This window comes from Ambystoma mexicanum, chromosome 6p (assembly GCF_040938575.1).
Source record: "Ambystoma mexicanum isolate Mex_15411 chromosome 6p, UKY_AmexF1_1, whole genome shotgun sequence".
Classification (NCBI taxonomy): Eukaryota; Metazoa; Chordata; class Amphibia; order Caudata; family Ambystomatidae; genus Ambystoma; species Ambystoma mexicanum.
Window position 1 is genome coordinate 1,030,456,895 of NC_090935.1, and position 17,397 is coordinate 1,030,474,291.

Here is a 17,397-nt window from a genome sequence, read left to right on the forward strand (position 1 = left end):
CTCGGTCGTCAAACAGGCAACATATATAGAGTGAATTTACTCGTTACTTGGATTACGCAGGCCAACTCTAGCTCGGAATTCGTGCATAAGAACCATCATCATTTACAACACGGATCTTGTAAGGCGTGCAGCCCTGAAATCATGCAGCTCTGTAACGCATAGCAGTAGTGTGTCTTCTTTGGCAATGTAGGCCAAGCAGCCAGAGTTTTCTCTGCAACAGCAGTTCTTCCGCCAGAGTAGGTATGAGCTCACAACGATGGCAGGTACACCAGGAGGAAACGTGTTCCATGCGACTCCGTTCAGGCTACGGTGATTGATCCTCATGACTTTCATCTGATTCCACATCATATTGAGTTTTTTCTCTTTCAAGTATTTCTTCTTTTGAGTATTTGGGCTTGTGCAGGTAGGGCTGAATTATTGCCATAGTTCATGAATATTGAAGAAGCACAGAATCAACAGTGCGGTAAATAAAAACATTTTTGTTTGTATACAGTAAAGAAAAGAGGTTTCCCATTAACAATGAATGCTAAAGAAAAACGCAAATTAACAGCCATGTTACAAAAACACATTGTGAAATGACAAGATTAATAGGCTCAAACTTTAAAGTTTTGCAAGGACATTTGTCCATAATATAAGAAATGAAAAGCGACTACTGAGTTAATTCATTTTAGGCAGAATAAGTACCAGTTCTCAGTGCATCGTACTTGGCAGATAGCTGAACAGGGCAGAAACAGGTCAGGGAAGCTCAAAAGAAATGCACTGACACGAAGGAAAACGAAAATTCAACATTCTCTGATAAGAAAGGGTTTGTTTACATTTGTCGAGGAATGAGGCGTCTTGCCATTTCCATGGAGACACATCAATAGATTGCGCATGGAGGATGTTAACATGAGACGTGCATTGGTGTTGTAAAAAGGGGCGTGAGTGTCTAGTGATGTCAACTTGAGGGGTGGGTGATCTGAATTAGTGCCGCAAGGGCACTTGAACTTAGGGCGATGGATCAACGGATAGGATTAGCACAAGATGGCGGTACCCGACCAGTTATTTTCAAATGTGTTAAAGTGAGAAAAACTCAGGTAAGTTCCATTGGAATTTTTTTCAGTACAATCGATGTATGCTCTACAATACATGCCCAGATCGATTAGGCCAATACAATTTCTGATCAAACTACCCCTTTAAGAAAAATATATAAAAACAGAGGTAGTAACACCATTTTGATCATCGGGATCCTACCATATAGATTAAGGGGGGAGTCTCATCCACTTCTGAAACAACGCCCTGGCCTATTCCATCACCCTCATGTAATTACGCTGGTATAGATCCGCTGGGTCATGAGCCACATCAATCCCCAAGTACTGAGTATAATCTGTGTGCCACTGAAACTCCAGCCACTCATTGAACCGCTCAGCAGATTCGGAGAGGGGGAAAAAGCACAGATTTCGTAGTGTTTATCTTCAATCCAGAAAATGTCCTTAACTCCCTCACATTCGCCATAATCAGAGCAATGGGCCTCATTCCGAGTCATGCCGGTAAGTATCTGTATTTTCCGGCATGGCGTAAAGTACGACACCGTGCTGGTTGAAGTCCGAAAATTACGGCCCATTCCGAGCTCTCGGACATGCGCTTTCCGCCATGCCGGAAAAGGACCGCGCGGCCTGCCCCAAAACCCCCCGAAAAACCCCTACCGGCATGCAACCGACACGTAAAGTACTACACCGCCCTGTAAGCATTAGCGACAGTGCATAACGGTGACCGTAAATTACGGTGACTGTAATTTACAGAAACCGTAAATTACGGTCTCCGCCAAAAAACGGATCCGGAAATTACGACATCGCACAGGAACGGGAAGGAGAGCGGCGGCCATCTTTAAAAACACAATCCATTGCCATCTGCAGCTGCCAGCAGCCCTGTGAGGAAAGTAAAGTCGTGAACCGGACCAGGCACCGCAGGACATGCCGAAAGCACCAAAAAGGGCGGCGGATCGCATCCGCAAGGTGAAATTCTCCACCGATGAACTGCAGGTCATGGTAGACTACCTGGCAGAGCATGCTGATGTAGTCTTCAGCGGCGACATGCGCAAGGAATCAACCCTCCGCAAGAAGACCATCTGGGCGGAACTGGCACAGAGGGTGAGCGCTGTTGGAAGCACCCCCCGCACCCCGAGGGACTGCCGCAAGCGGTGGGACGACCTGCGGGTGCGGGCGCGGGGCCTCCTCTCCAGCAACCGCAGCCAGGCCCTGCAGACGGGAGGTGGGCCAAGTACACAGGTCCAACTAGAGGCGTGGGAGGAGACCTGCGCGCAGCTCATTGGCACGGAATCCATAGAGGGCGTGGGGACCATGGAGTGCGGCGGAACGACTTCTGCAGAAGGAGGTGAGTGTTGACAGTGCACACTGGCAATGTCCATTGCATCATGTAAACTGACCCAGGGGCCATCGAAGGCACCCTCTCGTGTTGCCCTCCCCCCATCCAACGCATCCCCCATCCAACAAATGCTGAGGCAAGTGCCGCCTAATGCTGGCCCAAGTGCGAGTACATAACGCACATCAACCATACTGCACTGACTTGCACAGCCCATCATGCACACCGTCCAGCGTGGTAGGCATAGTACCTGCCGAAATGTACATGAACAGGGCACAACGAATCACTCCCAAACATGTGTATATGTCATCACCATGCACATGTACCACTGCCATAGCTACCCCCCAAACTGAACAACCCGTGAATGACTGAAATGTCCATGCAACCATGTATGCAAATAGGACATAGCACATACACTAATGTTGTCCCTCTCTCCTACCCCCACAGGCACGGACCATGACAGCACAGAGCCCCAAGGAAGCCGGCCAAGCACCTCCGCGGGTACTGGCAGGGCCAGGCCGAAGCCAGCAGCCAAGAAAACCACCCCTCAGCCTACGGAAAGGCCACTTGAAGCTGGCAGACCAGCAAACCACACAACATCCGTGGCAGCAGCTGAGCAAACCCCTACCTCAGCACAATCGAGCATTTCAGGGGAGGCTGCCGCTACCGCTACCGCACCAGATGAGAGGGAGCCAGCCCGCCACCCATCCAGGGGCCCATGTCGGAGGACGACCAGGAGAGCATGCAAATGCTGGAACCATGTCTCGTGACACTGGCGTCATGCAGTGACTCCGGGGATGCACCATCACCAGTGCACAGCCTTGAACTTGACCCGCTGGGGTGTGACGTCGTTCCCCCCAGTCCACCCATACAACCCCCTGCACAGCATGCTGGTGCAAGTAGATCATCCGATGGCCCCCCTTTACCTGACCAGTTCAGAGTTCAGCAATTGAGCGATCTCATAGAGAACTATATTGAGGATAATCGCCAGACCAGGGCTGGACTGCATGAGGATCTCGATCAAATGCGCCAGTCCCTCAACGACTGCACCACCTGATTGTGCGACTCCCTGACGGACAATACAACCCGGCTATGCCATGTCCTCAACTGCATTGCTAATGCCCTTGAGGCAGGGAGCCAAAATACGGAGCCACAGCAGGAGGACACGTCCGCGACAAGTGAGGCCACGCAAGGCAGCCCGGAGAGACGCCTCCGGCGTTCCTTGCGCAAACGGGATTTGCCTCCCCCAGACAAGGGCTCCAAGGGACATTAGCCATTCCTGCCACATGTGGTCCCCAGATCCTACATGGGACGACTCCTCGGGAGTTGGGGGAAGGAGGTAGGGGGGTGATGTTGTGTTCTGGAGTTGAGGGGAGGGGGGTGATGTTGTGTTCTGGAGTTGGGGGAGAGGGGTGATGTTGTGTTCTGGAGTTGGGGGGAGGGGGGTGATGTGTTCTGGAGTTGGGGGGAGGGTGGAGGGGGCATGGGCATTTGCTGATGTAAGCACTGTTTTTTCATTTCTTGTTATCTCAATACACAATTGGTGTTGCAAAGTTGAACCGTTGTGGACATTCTTCATTGCACTTTTTGTCCATCTGCACATATGGCATGGGCCCATTCGACACCAGATATCAGTGGAGGGGTCAGCCACCAGTCCTGGTTCGCGGGCACATATGTGCATCACGCAAACCTGGTGACTGCTGCATCTACACGCATGCACGGGTATGGCCATAGTCTGGTTGCCCCATGGGTCTGTTCAGGGGGTTCATGACAGGGGTCATGTGGCTTGCTGTTAGGGTACATCCACCAACAGCTGCAAGTGTCGCAAAATGAGGTGGGTGTGTGGACTGTCATGGTGGTGAACGGTACTTGGCTGTCATGGCAGGCTTTCGATGATGGCCATATGTACATGTACATAGATATATTCGGCACGATCAGGGACACAAATATGTGTCCGATGCAATGTAATGCTGTGGGGTGTCGTGTCTACATGATGGTCCGTGAACGGTGGTGTGGACATCTTGGGGTACATGTTCCTTTGTCGCATGCTGCTGTTCTGATGTCGGATCATTCTGGTGCTGTGTACTGTGTACATTGTCATTTGGCTGTGGATCATGTCCATCATCCAGCTCTGATCCATTCTATGGTGATTCCCAACACTCCTATGGGGGTGCCATGCCGGTGACGTGATATCGTACCCCTGCTGTCCTCCGTGAATTCCACTTCCAGGGGTGGGTCTCCAATGTGGTGCCAGGCTGGGGGATGCCACAATGTGAATGTGCAGTGTGCCCTCAGATATGCACTTGCGGTTGTGGTGTCCGCCAATGAGTGGTGCTGGTGTAGTGTGCCTATCCCTTGTCAGTTGGTGTAGATGTAGTGTGATGTGGGTGCCTTATTCTGGCAAAGTGAAAATATGTTCATATGTGCCGTTGCCCTGGTTCTTTGGCAGGTTTGTTGTCAGGGTGAACAACGTACAATGGCTCCATCGTTTCTACGCAGTTGGTTCATGCAGGCACCCACCCTGTGGCACCAGTGCACTTGCATGACACAGTCAGACGACTCAACAGCCAGCCAGACAGGTCATCCTGCATGTTGGGCCATGTGGCGCGGTAGCGTGCTGACCTCTTTCCTTTTCAATCGACCCTCCCAGGTCCAACTTGGGGCCCTCCTCTCTGACATCTTTTCCTCCACCTGTGGTGTTCCCCAGGGATCTAATCTCCCTCCCTGGCTGTTCAACCAGTATTTGGCACTCCTTGGCCACCGCATCGCCACCCTCTGCCCAAACTTTCAGCGCTATGCGGACGATACCCGGCGAATTTTCAGCCTACCCTCGGCGTCCTCCTCTCCTTCCCTCATCTCTGACTGTCTGTCTGATATCCAGGAATGGTGTGCAGCCAATGAACACTGCTTTAATGCTAGTAAGACTGAGATTCTCCTCATCGGCACACCCACTCCCTCCTTCCCTTAAGTTCAAAACACTATGCATTGTCCACAAGGCCTTCTGGGGCCTGGGGCATGAATACCTTCTACTCTCTCTTCCTGAATGTCTTCCTTCCCAAGACCTTTGCTCATCCGTCTCTGACTCACTCAGGTTCAGCCGCTTCTCGGAGCAACGAGCTGGTGGTAGATCTCTCTCCGCGGCAGGGGCCTCCCTCTGGAACAGCCTTCCTGCATCCCTGATATTTGAGGAGAACCATCTCTGGTTCCGGAAGCACCTCATGACCTTCCTCTTTGCTTCTGCTTTCTCTCTCCCTCTCCCCTGCTGAATTCTTCACTGAAACTGCACAGGATCTGGATCTGGGCCACTCTCGCCGACCTCGGTCCTGGGCCCAGCCACTCTCCACTTGCACTGCCTCCCTGGCAACCCCTGCACTGCGGGACTGTCTCTCTATCCCTACAGCCCCCCCTTCCCAGCACTTGTCTGCACTTACCTTGCACTTGCCACCAGCTGGCCCTATTAATTTATTTTTGGATATTCGACTTACTTTGTACTGCACTTCCCCCGTCCCCTTGCACTTGCACTTTTTCCCTTCTCACTACCCCTGCACTTGCGCGGTCTGTGTGACACCTGGCCTAGTGGGATCGTTGTCTGTCTTCCCCTTGTTCCCCCCTCCCTGCCTCGTCGCCCCTTGAGACACTTGTGTATAGGCGCGTTCCAAATGCCATATCATGTCATATCATGTCATTTCAGCAGGCCCTTTGAGTCATGTGTAGTTGTTTGGTGTCGGGCCCACCCATGTGTGCGGTTCTTGGTAGTGTTGTATTCCATCTGCATGTAGGGGGAGTGGTATTGTTTGCAGTTGATGTCCGCAACGTGCATGCCAAGCTGGTCCACATACGACCGGTGGGTGCTGTCAGGGGCACCATTGTCATTTGGCATGCCTCCATTTGCTTTTGGTCCAGCTTTACTGTTGTGTGTCTCATGGGTGGTCCATGTTGGGGATCGGTGGACCCTTGTGTGTTTGGGGTGTTTGGGGGGGTGTAAGGGCACTTGGATATGTGGCCGCATAATGGACGGTTGTGACATGCCACTGTGTGCTGGTGGGTGCCTTTGGCATGGGTGTGGGGCACAGGCAACACCATCACTTGTGCCGGGTTGGCACTGTACATTTGTATGGTGCTTGCTTGTCTTGTGTCTGTGCCGCAATATGGTGGTGACGGTGTCACAGTCTAGGTGGTCAGGGGTGTCTGTCTGGTAGGCCTTCTCCTAGAGCGTCAAGTCATGCTACGTGTGCATGGGGGCTGCAGGGGTGGTAACGGAGGATGCACTGGTGCTGCATGCAGGGCCTGTCTCCCCCCTCCTTCTACCCCTGTGTCTCCTCAGTGGGGGGGCTGGTGTTGTTGCAGGGGTTTGTGTGGTTGTGGACTTGATTGTTCAATTGGTGTCATCTTGGTGTGGGAGCGTGGTGGTGTGTGGGTGTGTTCCTTTTCTACTATGCCAGACTCCTGGCCTCCGTCTGTGTTGCATGTGTGCACCTGTGGCTCTGGGTCCCACTGCTCAGGGTTGTTTACTCCTTCTCTGAGATGCCTGTATGTACTCCATGCCAGTAAGGTACTTTACGGCCTTGAGGAGGACGTAATTTACGTGTGGTCCTTACTTGGAATCAGCTCCGGTTTACGCCATGGCGTTAATTCCGCCATGGTGGTGCGCGCGCGCGACCCAAGACCGTAAATTACGGCATTGTAGTTTACGGTGCCGTAATTAACGGTCTGAGGGGTCGGAAAGGCATGGAGCGGAAAACCATGCCGGTAAATCAATACCGGCATGGTTTGTACCTTACCTCCAGACTCGGAATGACCCCCAATGTTTTTTAGTGGGTACCATGTCATCCACGTATAGAGGTACCACCACCCTATGTCTATAAAGCGGTATCCCTCAGTGTATGTGCCTGTCCCTTATTAATTTGGCTAGTGGCTCAATTGCTAATGCAAACAATAAGGGTGAGAGTGGACACCCCTGCCTGGTGCCCCTGCCCAAGGATATCTCAGATGTCAACTGACCGTTCACTCTGATTCTGGCATTAGGCAAAGTGTAAAGCAATGACACCATGGATATAAACATATCCCCACCCCATCCTCTGTAAAACCATGAAAAGGAAAGGCCACTCAACAGAGTTTAATGCCTTCTCACCGTCTAGCAGCACTGCCATCATGGGATCATCCTGATTAACCACTGACATCAAACCAAACATGTGACTCAACCAATAGGAGTAGAGTATCCTGGGATAAACCCAGCTTGATCTGACTTAACACATTTGTCCATCAGGAGGGCCAACCGTGCAGCCAACAATTTTGCTAGTATTTTTAGTCTAAATTAATACATTAAATTGGGCGATAAGAAGAACGATCAGCAGCAGTCTTCCCAGATTTCAACAATAACGTGACCACTGCCTCTGTCATGGCGTCTGGCAGGCCCCTGTCTTGCAATGCTTGTGGGTACACCCTCAGAAGATGCAAAAGTCAGGCGCAAAGTACTTGTACAATTCAGCCATAAGATCATCCAGTTTAGGGGCCTTCCCGGACGACAATGCCTTAATTGCCACAAGAATTTCCTGCTCCGTAATTGGCTGGCACAGCCATTGCCTTTCTGCCGCTTCACACCAATAGAGAACCACCCTGTCAAGAAATGCATGATATGATGTCATTCATAACACGCTTGTACACAAGTGTTTCTAGGCAACCCCAGAAGCTCACTGTCTCCAGAGCTCTGGTTCTCTCTAGGCTATACAACTGCAACAGCCTCTTTCTAAATCTTCCTGCTTCTACTCTCTGCCCTCTGCAACTCATCCACAACAGGACTGTGAGACTTGTCCTTGGCCTCAAGCCCAGGGATCATATCCCTCCAGGATTGAAATCTCTGCAGTGGCTCCCAGTGGATGCAAGGATTAAGTTCAAAACCCTTGGCATTGTCCACAAGGCCTTCTGGTGCCTGGGGCCTTAATACCTTCAACTCTCTCTTCCAAAATATCTGCCTTGTTTCTGTCTCTTTGCTCATCTGCCTCCAACTCCCTCAGGGTCCGTTGCTTCTCCAAGCAATGAGTTGGTGGTAGATCTCTTTCTTCAGCTGGGGCCTCCCTCTGGAACAGCCTCCCTGCCTCCCTGAAAGTTGAGGAAAACCATCTCCGGTTCCGTAAGCACCTCAAAACCTTCCTGTTTGCTTCTGCATTCTCTCCTCCGCTCCCCTGCTGAACTCCTGGCTGAAACTGAAATTGCACTGGTCACCTGGCTACCCTCTGATCTCGGGCCCAGGTCCCCCCCATGGCAGTTGCACACCTGCACTGCCTCCCTGGCAATGCCTGCGCTTGAGGACTGTTTTCTGTATCCCTACAGTCCCCTACCAGCACTTGACACCTGATGTCTGCGCTTACCCTTGCACTTGCCACCAGCTGGCCGCATCTTTTACTTATTGCTTTTATTTATTCTATTTATTTATTTTTATGGTCGATCCCATGTACTGCACCCCCCCCTCATCCTCCCCTCTGCACTTTTCCCATTCTCCCTTCCGCTGCACTTGCGCGATCTCAATGTCACCTGGCCTAGTAAGATCGTTGTCTGTCTTCCCTCTGTTCCCCCTCCCTTGCCTTGTCAGTCCTTGAAACACTTGTGTATAGGCGCAATATCAATGCCATATCATATCATATCATATCATAACTCTGTCAGACCCGAGTATGCAAGCCATACAAGCGGGCATAGAAAGCGTAGAATGCCTGTACAATATCCCTGTCTGTAAACCGCAGGGTCCCCTGTTCATCCTTAATAGAGGTGATTTGTGATCTAGGAGCAGCCACTCTGGCTGTCTTTGCAAGTAATTTTCGGGGCACTGACCTTCCCCATACTGTCGCACAGCCACCTTCCTGGATAGAAACTTCACTTCCCTTCGAGTTGCATCCCTAAATTTTCCCAGTTCCTCTTGATCTTCACTTTGCTTAACAGGGTCATGTAGTAGACCTCCGTCTCCCTGCACAGCCCGGACACGGCCTCTCTGTCTGCTGATTCACCTTGGATCAGTTTTAACATCCCACACTCCCTTGCGATACGTTCCCCTCGTACCACACATTTAAAGACATCCTACAGGATATAGTACGGGGAGACTGACCCTATGTGTTCAGCAATATAATTATCAATAACTTGTGTAAACCCCGCCAAAAACACTGTGCCAGACAATCCTTCACTCTTGAACACTGAAGCCGGTCTTCCTCATCCCCCGCGGCACCTCGAGCACCTACACCACTGGTGCGTGATCTAACAATGTACACACCAATATAGTAATCCCCCACCCCATAATCCAATCTGAAATCATGAAATAATCCAACCGGGAGGCAGACTAATGAACGAGGAGCTAAAGGCATACCCTTGCATATCCCCATGCCTGGTCCTCCAAACGATTCATTCCCAGCACAAGTTCTGTAACTTACTGGTCGATTTCTGGGGGGAATCACATTGCCCCCCCCCCAGTCTTATCAAGGTCTGACTCCATCGCCACATTAAAATCACCTGCCCAAATAACCACCCCTGAGAGGTCTTGATCTAGTTGTTGAGCTACACATTCTAACGTATTCACAGTGTTCAGGTTGGGACCATAATAGTTAACTAAACTAACCTCCTGACTAAGCCAACTGAGTGATGTATCAATGTACAAACTCCATTTGAGTAAGAGGAGTAGGAAGAATAGTAGCAATGGCATCCCCATCCCTGGCCAAAGCTTATCTCCCTTGATGTAGTCAAATGCATCTCCTGCAAAAATGCCACATCAACATGATGACGTTTCATGTATAATAGCACCTGCGGGCAGTCGGCGCAATATAAATAAACAAATAAATAAATAAACGTTACAGGTCTTAGATGGACACTTCAAACCCCTAACATTCCATGTCATACATTTCAGCACACTAGCTATTCCCAATACAAGCTATTCACATAGGCACCAGGCATGCTGTAACACAATTCCTCACCCCCCCCACTGCAATTTAGCCCCATCTTCTCCCAACTCAACAGCGGTCACCACCATCTTTGCCATATTGCATGGGAAGTGAGATGCAAGTACCAATTGAGGACAGCCCACCAAACCACTGCTCTGCCCCCAAACAATTCCAGCCGTCAACTACTCCTCCCCACCAAATCCAAATCCAAAAGAGCCAGCATTGTCCTCCCTCCTCACCCCATTAACAAACGTAGGCTTCCGCATGAGAGGCAGCTCAGCACCACGCCACCCCTTGGGCCTCTACCACAATAATAGTCACTCCCCTGTTACCATCAGCAAATATACCACATCACTAGTCATCAGCCAACAGTAAATAATTATACAGCAACTCAGGCACATAATCACTCATCCCTTGCCATCTGGAAAGCCTCGGCAGCGATTCGAGGAAAGTATTGGCTTCATCCGGAGTATGAAAAAGTAGTACTCGTTCCGCATGTTCCACCCTAAGCTTGGCAGGAAACAGCATGGCATATCTTATCCCACTCTCCCGTAAACGCCTCTTCACATCTATTTAAGCCTGTCTGGATGCTTGCAGTTTGTCCGAGAAGTCCGGAAAGAGCTTCTAGATAAGATGGAAAAAGGCACTCAATGGTCGCAGATAACAGATTAGTGATGAAGCCACAAACTTCCCAAACACTTACTATCACTCCAATGGCGAAAGACTGTAAATGGTCAGGGAGGGAGGCCCTGTTTACTCTATGTATTACGGAGCTATGACCTCGTAAGGTTAGGGAGGAATTTGATCTGGGGCATGAATGGACAGCACTAGCGACGCTTTCTACTTTATTACTTTGGAGCTGTCATGCTTGGCCTGTTCATACTCGCCCATAAATTCCATGTTGTTTTAATATGTTAGATACATTCGCCATGGAGTTTTCTTAAGGGCATTTTTGGTTCAGGGTGGAGTTAACACACATGGCTCATACATACCTCTGCCTCCAGTTTTCACATATCATTGAAGTTCTCTATAGGGGCCCTATACACATGGGAAGACCCCCTGAGCTTCATTTCTAATCATAGAAAATGAGGCCTCTAACATATAAGAGGTCAACACTCATATACTAAGAGGACACAATTGTTGCAAAAGCTGAAGAGAGAATGGGTTGTTGTGGCTTGCTGGCGTGCCTTCAGGAGACATCTACTGTGCACGGGCATAGCTTTCAGAGTGTGAGTGCGCTGATGTGCACCCCCACCACCCCCACGCTGGAGGGGGCGAATCTCTGCTGAGGTCTGAAGGCAGCTCATTATGGTATAGGTGAGCCTCACACCATTTCCCAACTGTGAAAATTGACAGTGGCACCATGTGTGTGCTAAACAGAGCCATGTATTATCCACACAGAAAGGGCATCAGTGGGGCTCCAATGTGGCCTAGATGCAAACCATGTGGGGTTCCCTCTTTTACAATGGAGAATCCCTGGTGAATCACTCCTTCTGTACAGAAGGACCCCAAGACCAGTAGTTATGTGCATGGTACAAAGTGATTGGTAATGTGCTACTGGTGACTAAATGTTACAGTTTTCTTGCATAGCAATTGTACCTTCATGAAAGCATTGTTAGTGCATCTCATTGTGAAGTGATACCAAAAATATGTACCCACGTATATCACTTTTATCATAACAATGACCCCACAATATTAATACATAAAAGACATCAAAACATATTTGAATTAATTACTTCAGAGTCATTATATCATCTTTTGCATATAAAGGGGAACAGACTCGATGTGTCAAAATACAATCATTGGCAAAGCCAAAAGGTCTAGGTCTGTGAATGTAGAGAGTAATTCTTTCTTTGTGGAAAACCCTGTCAGGACAAAAGGGCTCAATCGCACATGTTTTATAGCACTATTATTTCACACAGCTCACCATTGCTTACTCCTCAAGAGTCAATTGCCTAGAACTTGTGGCAAGGGCACATTTTGAGAATGGGGTATGAGGAACTATCCTTTTCGACTTCTAGGGTGCTCTTGGTGGTGGTTCATTTAACTTGGCTAGCTACCCTGTGTATTACTGCACGGTACTTTGGTCTTCCCTGCACAACGAGAATAACAAAGGTTAATTTTGACCTGTGAGGGTCCCTGCAGAAATCTGCCCATACAGGCTCTTTCTCCACCTGCTTCTCTGGGAATTAGGGTCCATTGGTATCTTCTATTGGCCTGTACATATATTTGCGCTCTAGGTTACTTTTTTAACACATAATACAGGTAACATTCTAGGACTGTCACCTAGTATCTAATTTATGCATTTTCTATTGCATTTGTATTTCCATCTAGTTCTTTATTGAGTGCCTTATTTACAACATTTGTAACATACCATTTTTTTGGTTGTCATTTTTAGGGTGGGGGGCGCCAACAAAGCTTCCTGCCTGGGGTGCAGTCTGGTGTAAGACCGGCCCTGGCTGCAATGGTCATTGCTCTTTGGGAGAATTAAATAAAAAGCTAAAGAAGGCAGCTACCTCTTTGTGTGGTGGAATTGAAGGGCATCCTCATGACAATAGCCTCAGTTTATGGCCCAAACAAAGGGCAAAATTATTTCCTGTGCTCAATTTTGAAAGAGCTGCTGGTATTTGCTAGAGGACATCTGTTATTGACCAGGGATTTTAATTTAGCACTACACCCCAACTGGGATGTCTCCTAAGGACCTTAAAGGGGAATTACTCAACCCTCTCTTGACATATTAAGCTTGATGGAAGAGGCGACATTGGTTGACTCCTGGAGGCATGCCCATCCTTGGGATAAGGGATAAAGGATTGTATTACCATTCACACTTATATATTAAAAAATTGATTGCATCTTTGTAGGAACATCTCATCTTCCCTACATGACTCGTACCAGTTTAGGCATTATTGGGTTGTCTGGCCATGCTACTATGCAGATGATATTGCATTTAATGCATCAAGAGAAAAGACCTAGGCATTGAAAGCTTAATCCTAGTTTGTTAAGTGATCCATTGATGAAGGGGAGATTAAAACGGACATTGCCAGACACTGCACATGCGCGAGCCGCTGATGAGGAGCTAAACGCACCAGCTCCCAGCAGCTGCCAAAATCCGGATAAAATCCTGCCCCCCCCGGAGTCGGAGGCCCCAACCGAGGGCACCACTGAGCAAAGGAACACCCCCGGAGGCTGGCCGCTGCATATCCGACAAAAATCGGAGCAGCCAGAACGCCGAACGAGCTGCGGGCTCCCCCCTACCCGAGAGCCGCCATCTGCAATCAGCCGGCCTCTGAATACACGCACCAGCCCTGCAGGCCGCCTGAAGGAGATCTGTGGCTGCGTGCCACCCACGGAATCCCCTCGCAACACCTGGAACACACCGCAGGAGAGGCGGACCCAGCTCCGCCAAGACATGGAAGACCGCAGACACACACGGCGAGAAGCCTCCCTCTCCCCCTTCCCCCACTGCAGGAGTGCCGGAGTGCCTGGGCGGGGAAGGCTCCCCCCAAGAAGACCTCGCCACGACTGGGGGCGGCCAACGAATTGCCCCCTGAGCACCAAACGCCTGCACGGCTGCTGCCTGCCGAGGGCCCGGAGGCTCGGATCATCCACACTGCTCTGGAGGTGGGGGGCCCCTCGCCCCCTCGTCTGATCCCGCTCCCCTGGGATTCCGGGACCACTGGACCGTGCCACATGAACAGGCCAAATGGTGCCTGCACTTATGAGGACTATGCTTGGCTCTTAGGACCCCCTCTGGTGACAGCTGCGGATCGGAAAGCGGTGTGCAACAGCCGCAGGCTCCGCTACCTAGGACACGAACAGATAGACTAACCTAAAGTGAGTAAAAAACCGCAGAGACCGAAGTGTAGCAAACTCTGAACACCTGGTGGGCGCTTGACATACCATCATTAGCCTGGGTGGTCTACTGCCCGACCCTCGAGGCCCGCCTCTGGGATGGCTGTGCACAGCGGATTGTGGAGAGCCGCTGCGAGTGACCTGGGGAGCCACCTACGACACTGTGCGAAAAGGAGAAGAAACTGCAGCTACATGAACGCCGAAACATCAACACACTGGGGTCTACGACACCTGTTTGAACTGAGGCAAGAGATAGCAGAGGTACGTGGAGATAACAATATAACTTAAACCAAGACCCGCGGTAAGTCACAGTGTGCAACCGCACAGTCCCCATGCCACACTCTGAGACCCTCACATTAGCAACACTGGGCGAAGGGGGATTCTGTTTTCACCCCACCACCCCACTCCTGGATCAGAGAAGAGGAGGGGCAGACCTGTAGTTATGGACAACGGTTGAAAGATAAGTGGGCGAAACCCTCTTTTTTGTAAACGGGGGCCTGACTCTGGAGGGTGGGTACAATGAGAGAGAGAGAAGTAGAGTCAAAGGCTACCCTAACCCAAAGCATAACATAGGGTCACAAAATTGCAGAGAAGCTACATAGAGGCCGATTCATGGAATAATTAGCGCGGCGCAAGTGGGCAAAAACGTGCGAATCGCAGTGGAATAGCGAAAATCGCAGTGCAATTGCGAAAATCGCACGAAAAGCAGCGCAAGTCGATTCATGGAAGGCCGTGTGCGAGAAAACCAGCGGATGTGCGATAAAAAAGTGCGCGGCGCACGTTGGCGCACAGGCCATCTAACAGCGTGCGCCAGGTCACAGCGAAAATCGCACAGGCCACAGCGAAATTCGCACATAGCGCGGCGCACGCAACAAAAGTAGGCGGAACACGGGCGTAACACTCGGAATGGGGAACAACTTGCCAAAACGTGGGCGTCACGGGGGAAGTACAGGGCACAAGTGCGCGGAACGCCCACACGCTCGCCTACAACACGTATTCATGGAATAGAATAGGGCAAAAAAGCGCACGCTCAAACCAGCGCACAGGCACAAACACGACCGCCACAAGAAAGCAGGCGGTAGCGTCTCTGCGGCTGTAAGAAATGTGCGCCAAAAGGTGCGCCAACAAATAGCACCTATATACTGCCATGATGAATGTCCCATACTGTGGCCCTCCAGGAAAAATGACGTGCAAAGGGGTACCCACAAACACGGACACCCGCTGACAAAAAATACGTGTGCGTGTATACCGGGGTGCGCGGGAAGTCTAACACGCGATTTCAGCAGGGTACGTGCATCACAGGGGTTCGTGTGAAGTTATTCACGCGATCGGGCCTGGGGGAGCGGGCTACGTGTATTTCAGGGGTTCGCGTGAAGTTTCACACGCGATCGGGTCTGGGGGAGCGGGCTACGTGTATTACAGGGGTTCGCGTGAAGTTCCTCACGCGATCGGGCCTGGGGGAGCGTGCTACGTGTATTTCAGGGGTTCGCGTGAAGTTTCACACGCGATCGGGCCTGGGGGAGCGGGCTACGTGTATTACAGGGGTTCGCGTGAAGTTCCTCACGCGATCGGGCCTGGGGTAGCGGGCTACGTGTATTACAGGGGTTCGCGTGAAGTTCCTCACGCGATCGGGCCTGGGGGAGCGGGCTACGTGTATTCCAGGGGTGCGCGTGAAGTTCCACACGCGAATAGCCTGGGCGCGTGTATTTCAGGGGTGCGCGGGAAGTTCCACACGCGAATAGCCTGGGGGCGCGTGTATTCCAGGGGTGCGCGGGAAGTTCCACACGCGAATAGCCTGAGCGCGTGTATTCCAGGGGTGCGCGGGAAGTTCCACACGCGAATAGCCTGGGCGCGTGTATTTCAGGGGTGCGCGGGAAGTTCCACACGCAAATAGCCTGGGCGCGTGTATTTCAGGGGTGCGCGGGAAGTTCCACACGCGAATAGCCTGGGCGCGTGTATTTCAGGGGTGCGCGGGAAGTTCCACACGCGAATAGCCTGGGGGCGCGTGTATTCCAGGGGTGCGCGGGAAGTTCCACACGCGAATAACCTGGGCGCGTGTATTCCAGGGGTGCGCGGGAAGTTCCACACGCGAATAGCCTGGGCGCGTGTATTTCAGGGGTGCGCGGGAAGTTCCACACGCGAATAGCCTGGGCGCGTGTATTTCAGGGGTGCGCGGGAAGTTCCACACGCGAATAGCCTGGGCGCGTGTATTTCAGGGGTGCGCGGGAAGTTCCACACGCGAATAGCCTGGGCGTGTGTATTTCAGGGGTGCGCGGGAAGTTCCACACGCGAATAGCCTGGGCGCGTGTATTTCAGGGGTGCGCGGGAAGTTCCACACGCGAATAGCCTGGGGGCGCGTGTATTTCAGGGGTGCGCGGGAAGGTCCACACGCGAATAGCCTGGGCGCGTGTATTTCAGGGGTGCGCGGGAAGTTCCACACGCGAATAGCCTGGGCGCGTGTATTTCAGGGGTGCGCGGGAAGTTCCACACGCGAATAGCCTGGGCGCGTGTATTTCAGGGGTGCGCGGGAAGTTCCACACGCGAATAGCCTGGGCGCGTGTATTTCAGGGGTGCGCGGGAAGTTCCACACGCGAATAGCCTGGGCGCGTGTATGTCAGGGGTGCGCGGGAAGTTCCACACGCGAATAGCCTGGGCACGTGTATTTCAGGGGTGCGCGGGAAGTTCCACACGCGAATAGCCTGGGGGCGCGTGTATTTCAGGGGTGCGCGGGAAGTTCCACACGCGAATAGCCTGGGCGCGTGTATTTCAGGGGTGCGCGGGAAGTTCCACATGTGATTTGACAGTGTGGGTCCTCCCAGGTGTACCCTGTACACCCTCCACGGCCCCTGCAGGCAGCCCACACCACAGGGGACTACCCTGCATCCCTGGTCATGTCCCGCAGGCAGCCCACCCACCATGGGCATGCCCCCCAGCAAAGGCACATGTCTCCTTGAACTAATGAACACCAACTCATGTCCCCTTGCACCCCCACCCCCCAGCACTGTGGGGCACCTGCCAGCAGGCCCCCACCCATGTCCAACTCATGTCCCCCACCACCCCCACCCCCCAGCACTGTGGGGCACCTGCCAGCAGGCCCCCACCCATGTCCAACTCATGTCTCCCACCACCCCCACCCCCCAGCCACCAGGGGCACCCTCCACCAGGCCCCCACTCATGTCTCCCACCACCCCCACCCCCCAGCCACCAGGGGCACCCTCCACCAGGCCCCCACTCATGTCACCCACCACCCCCACACCCCAGCCAC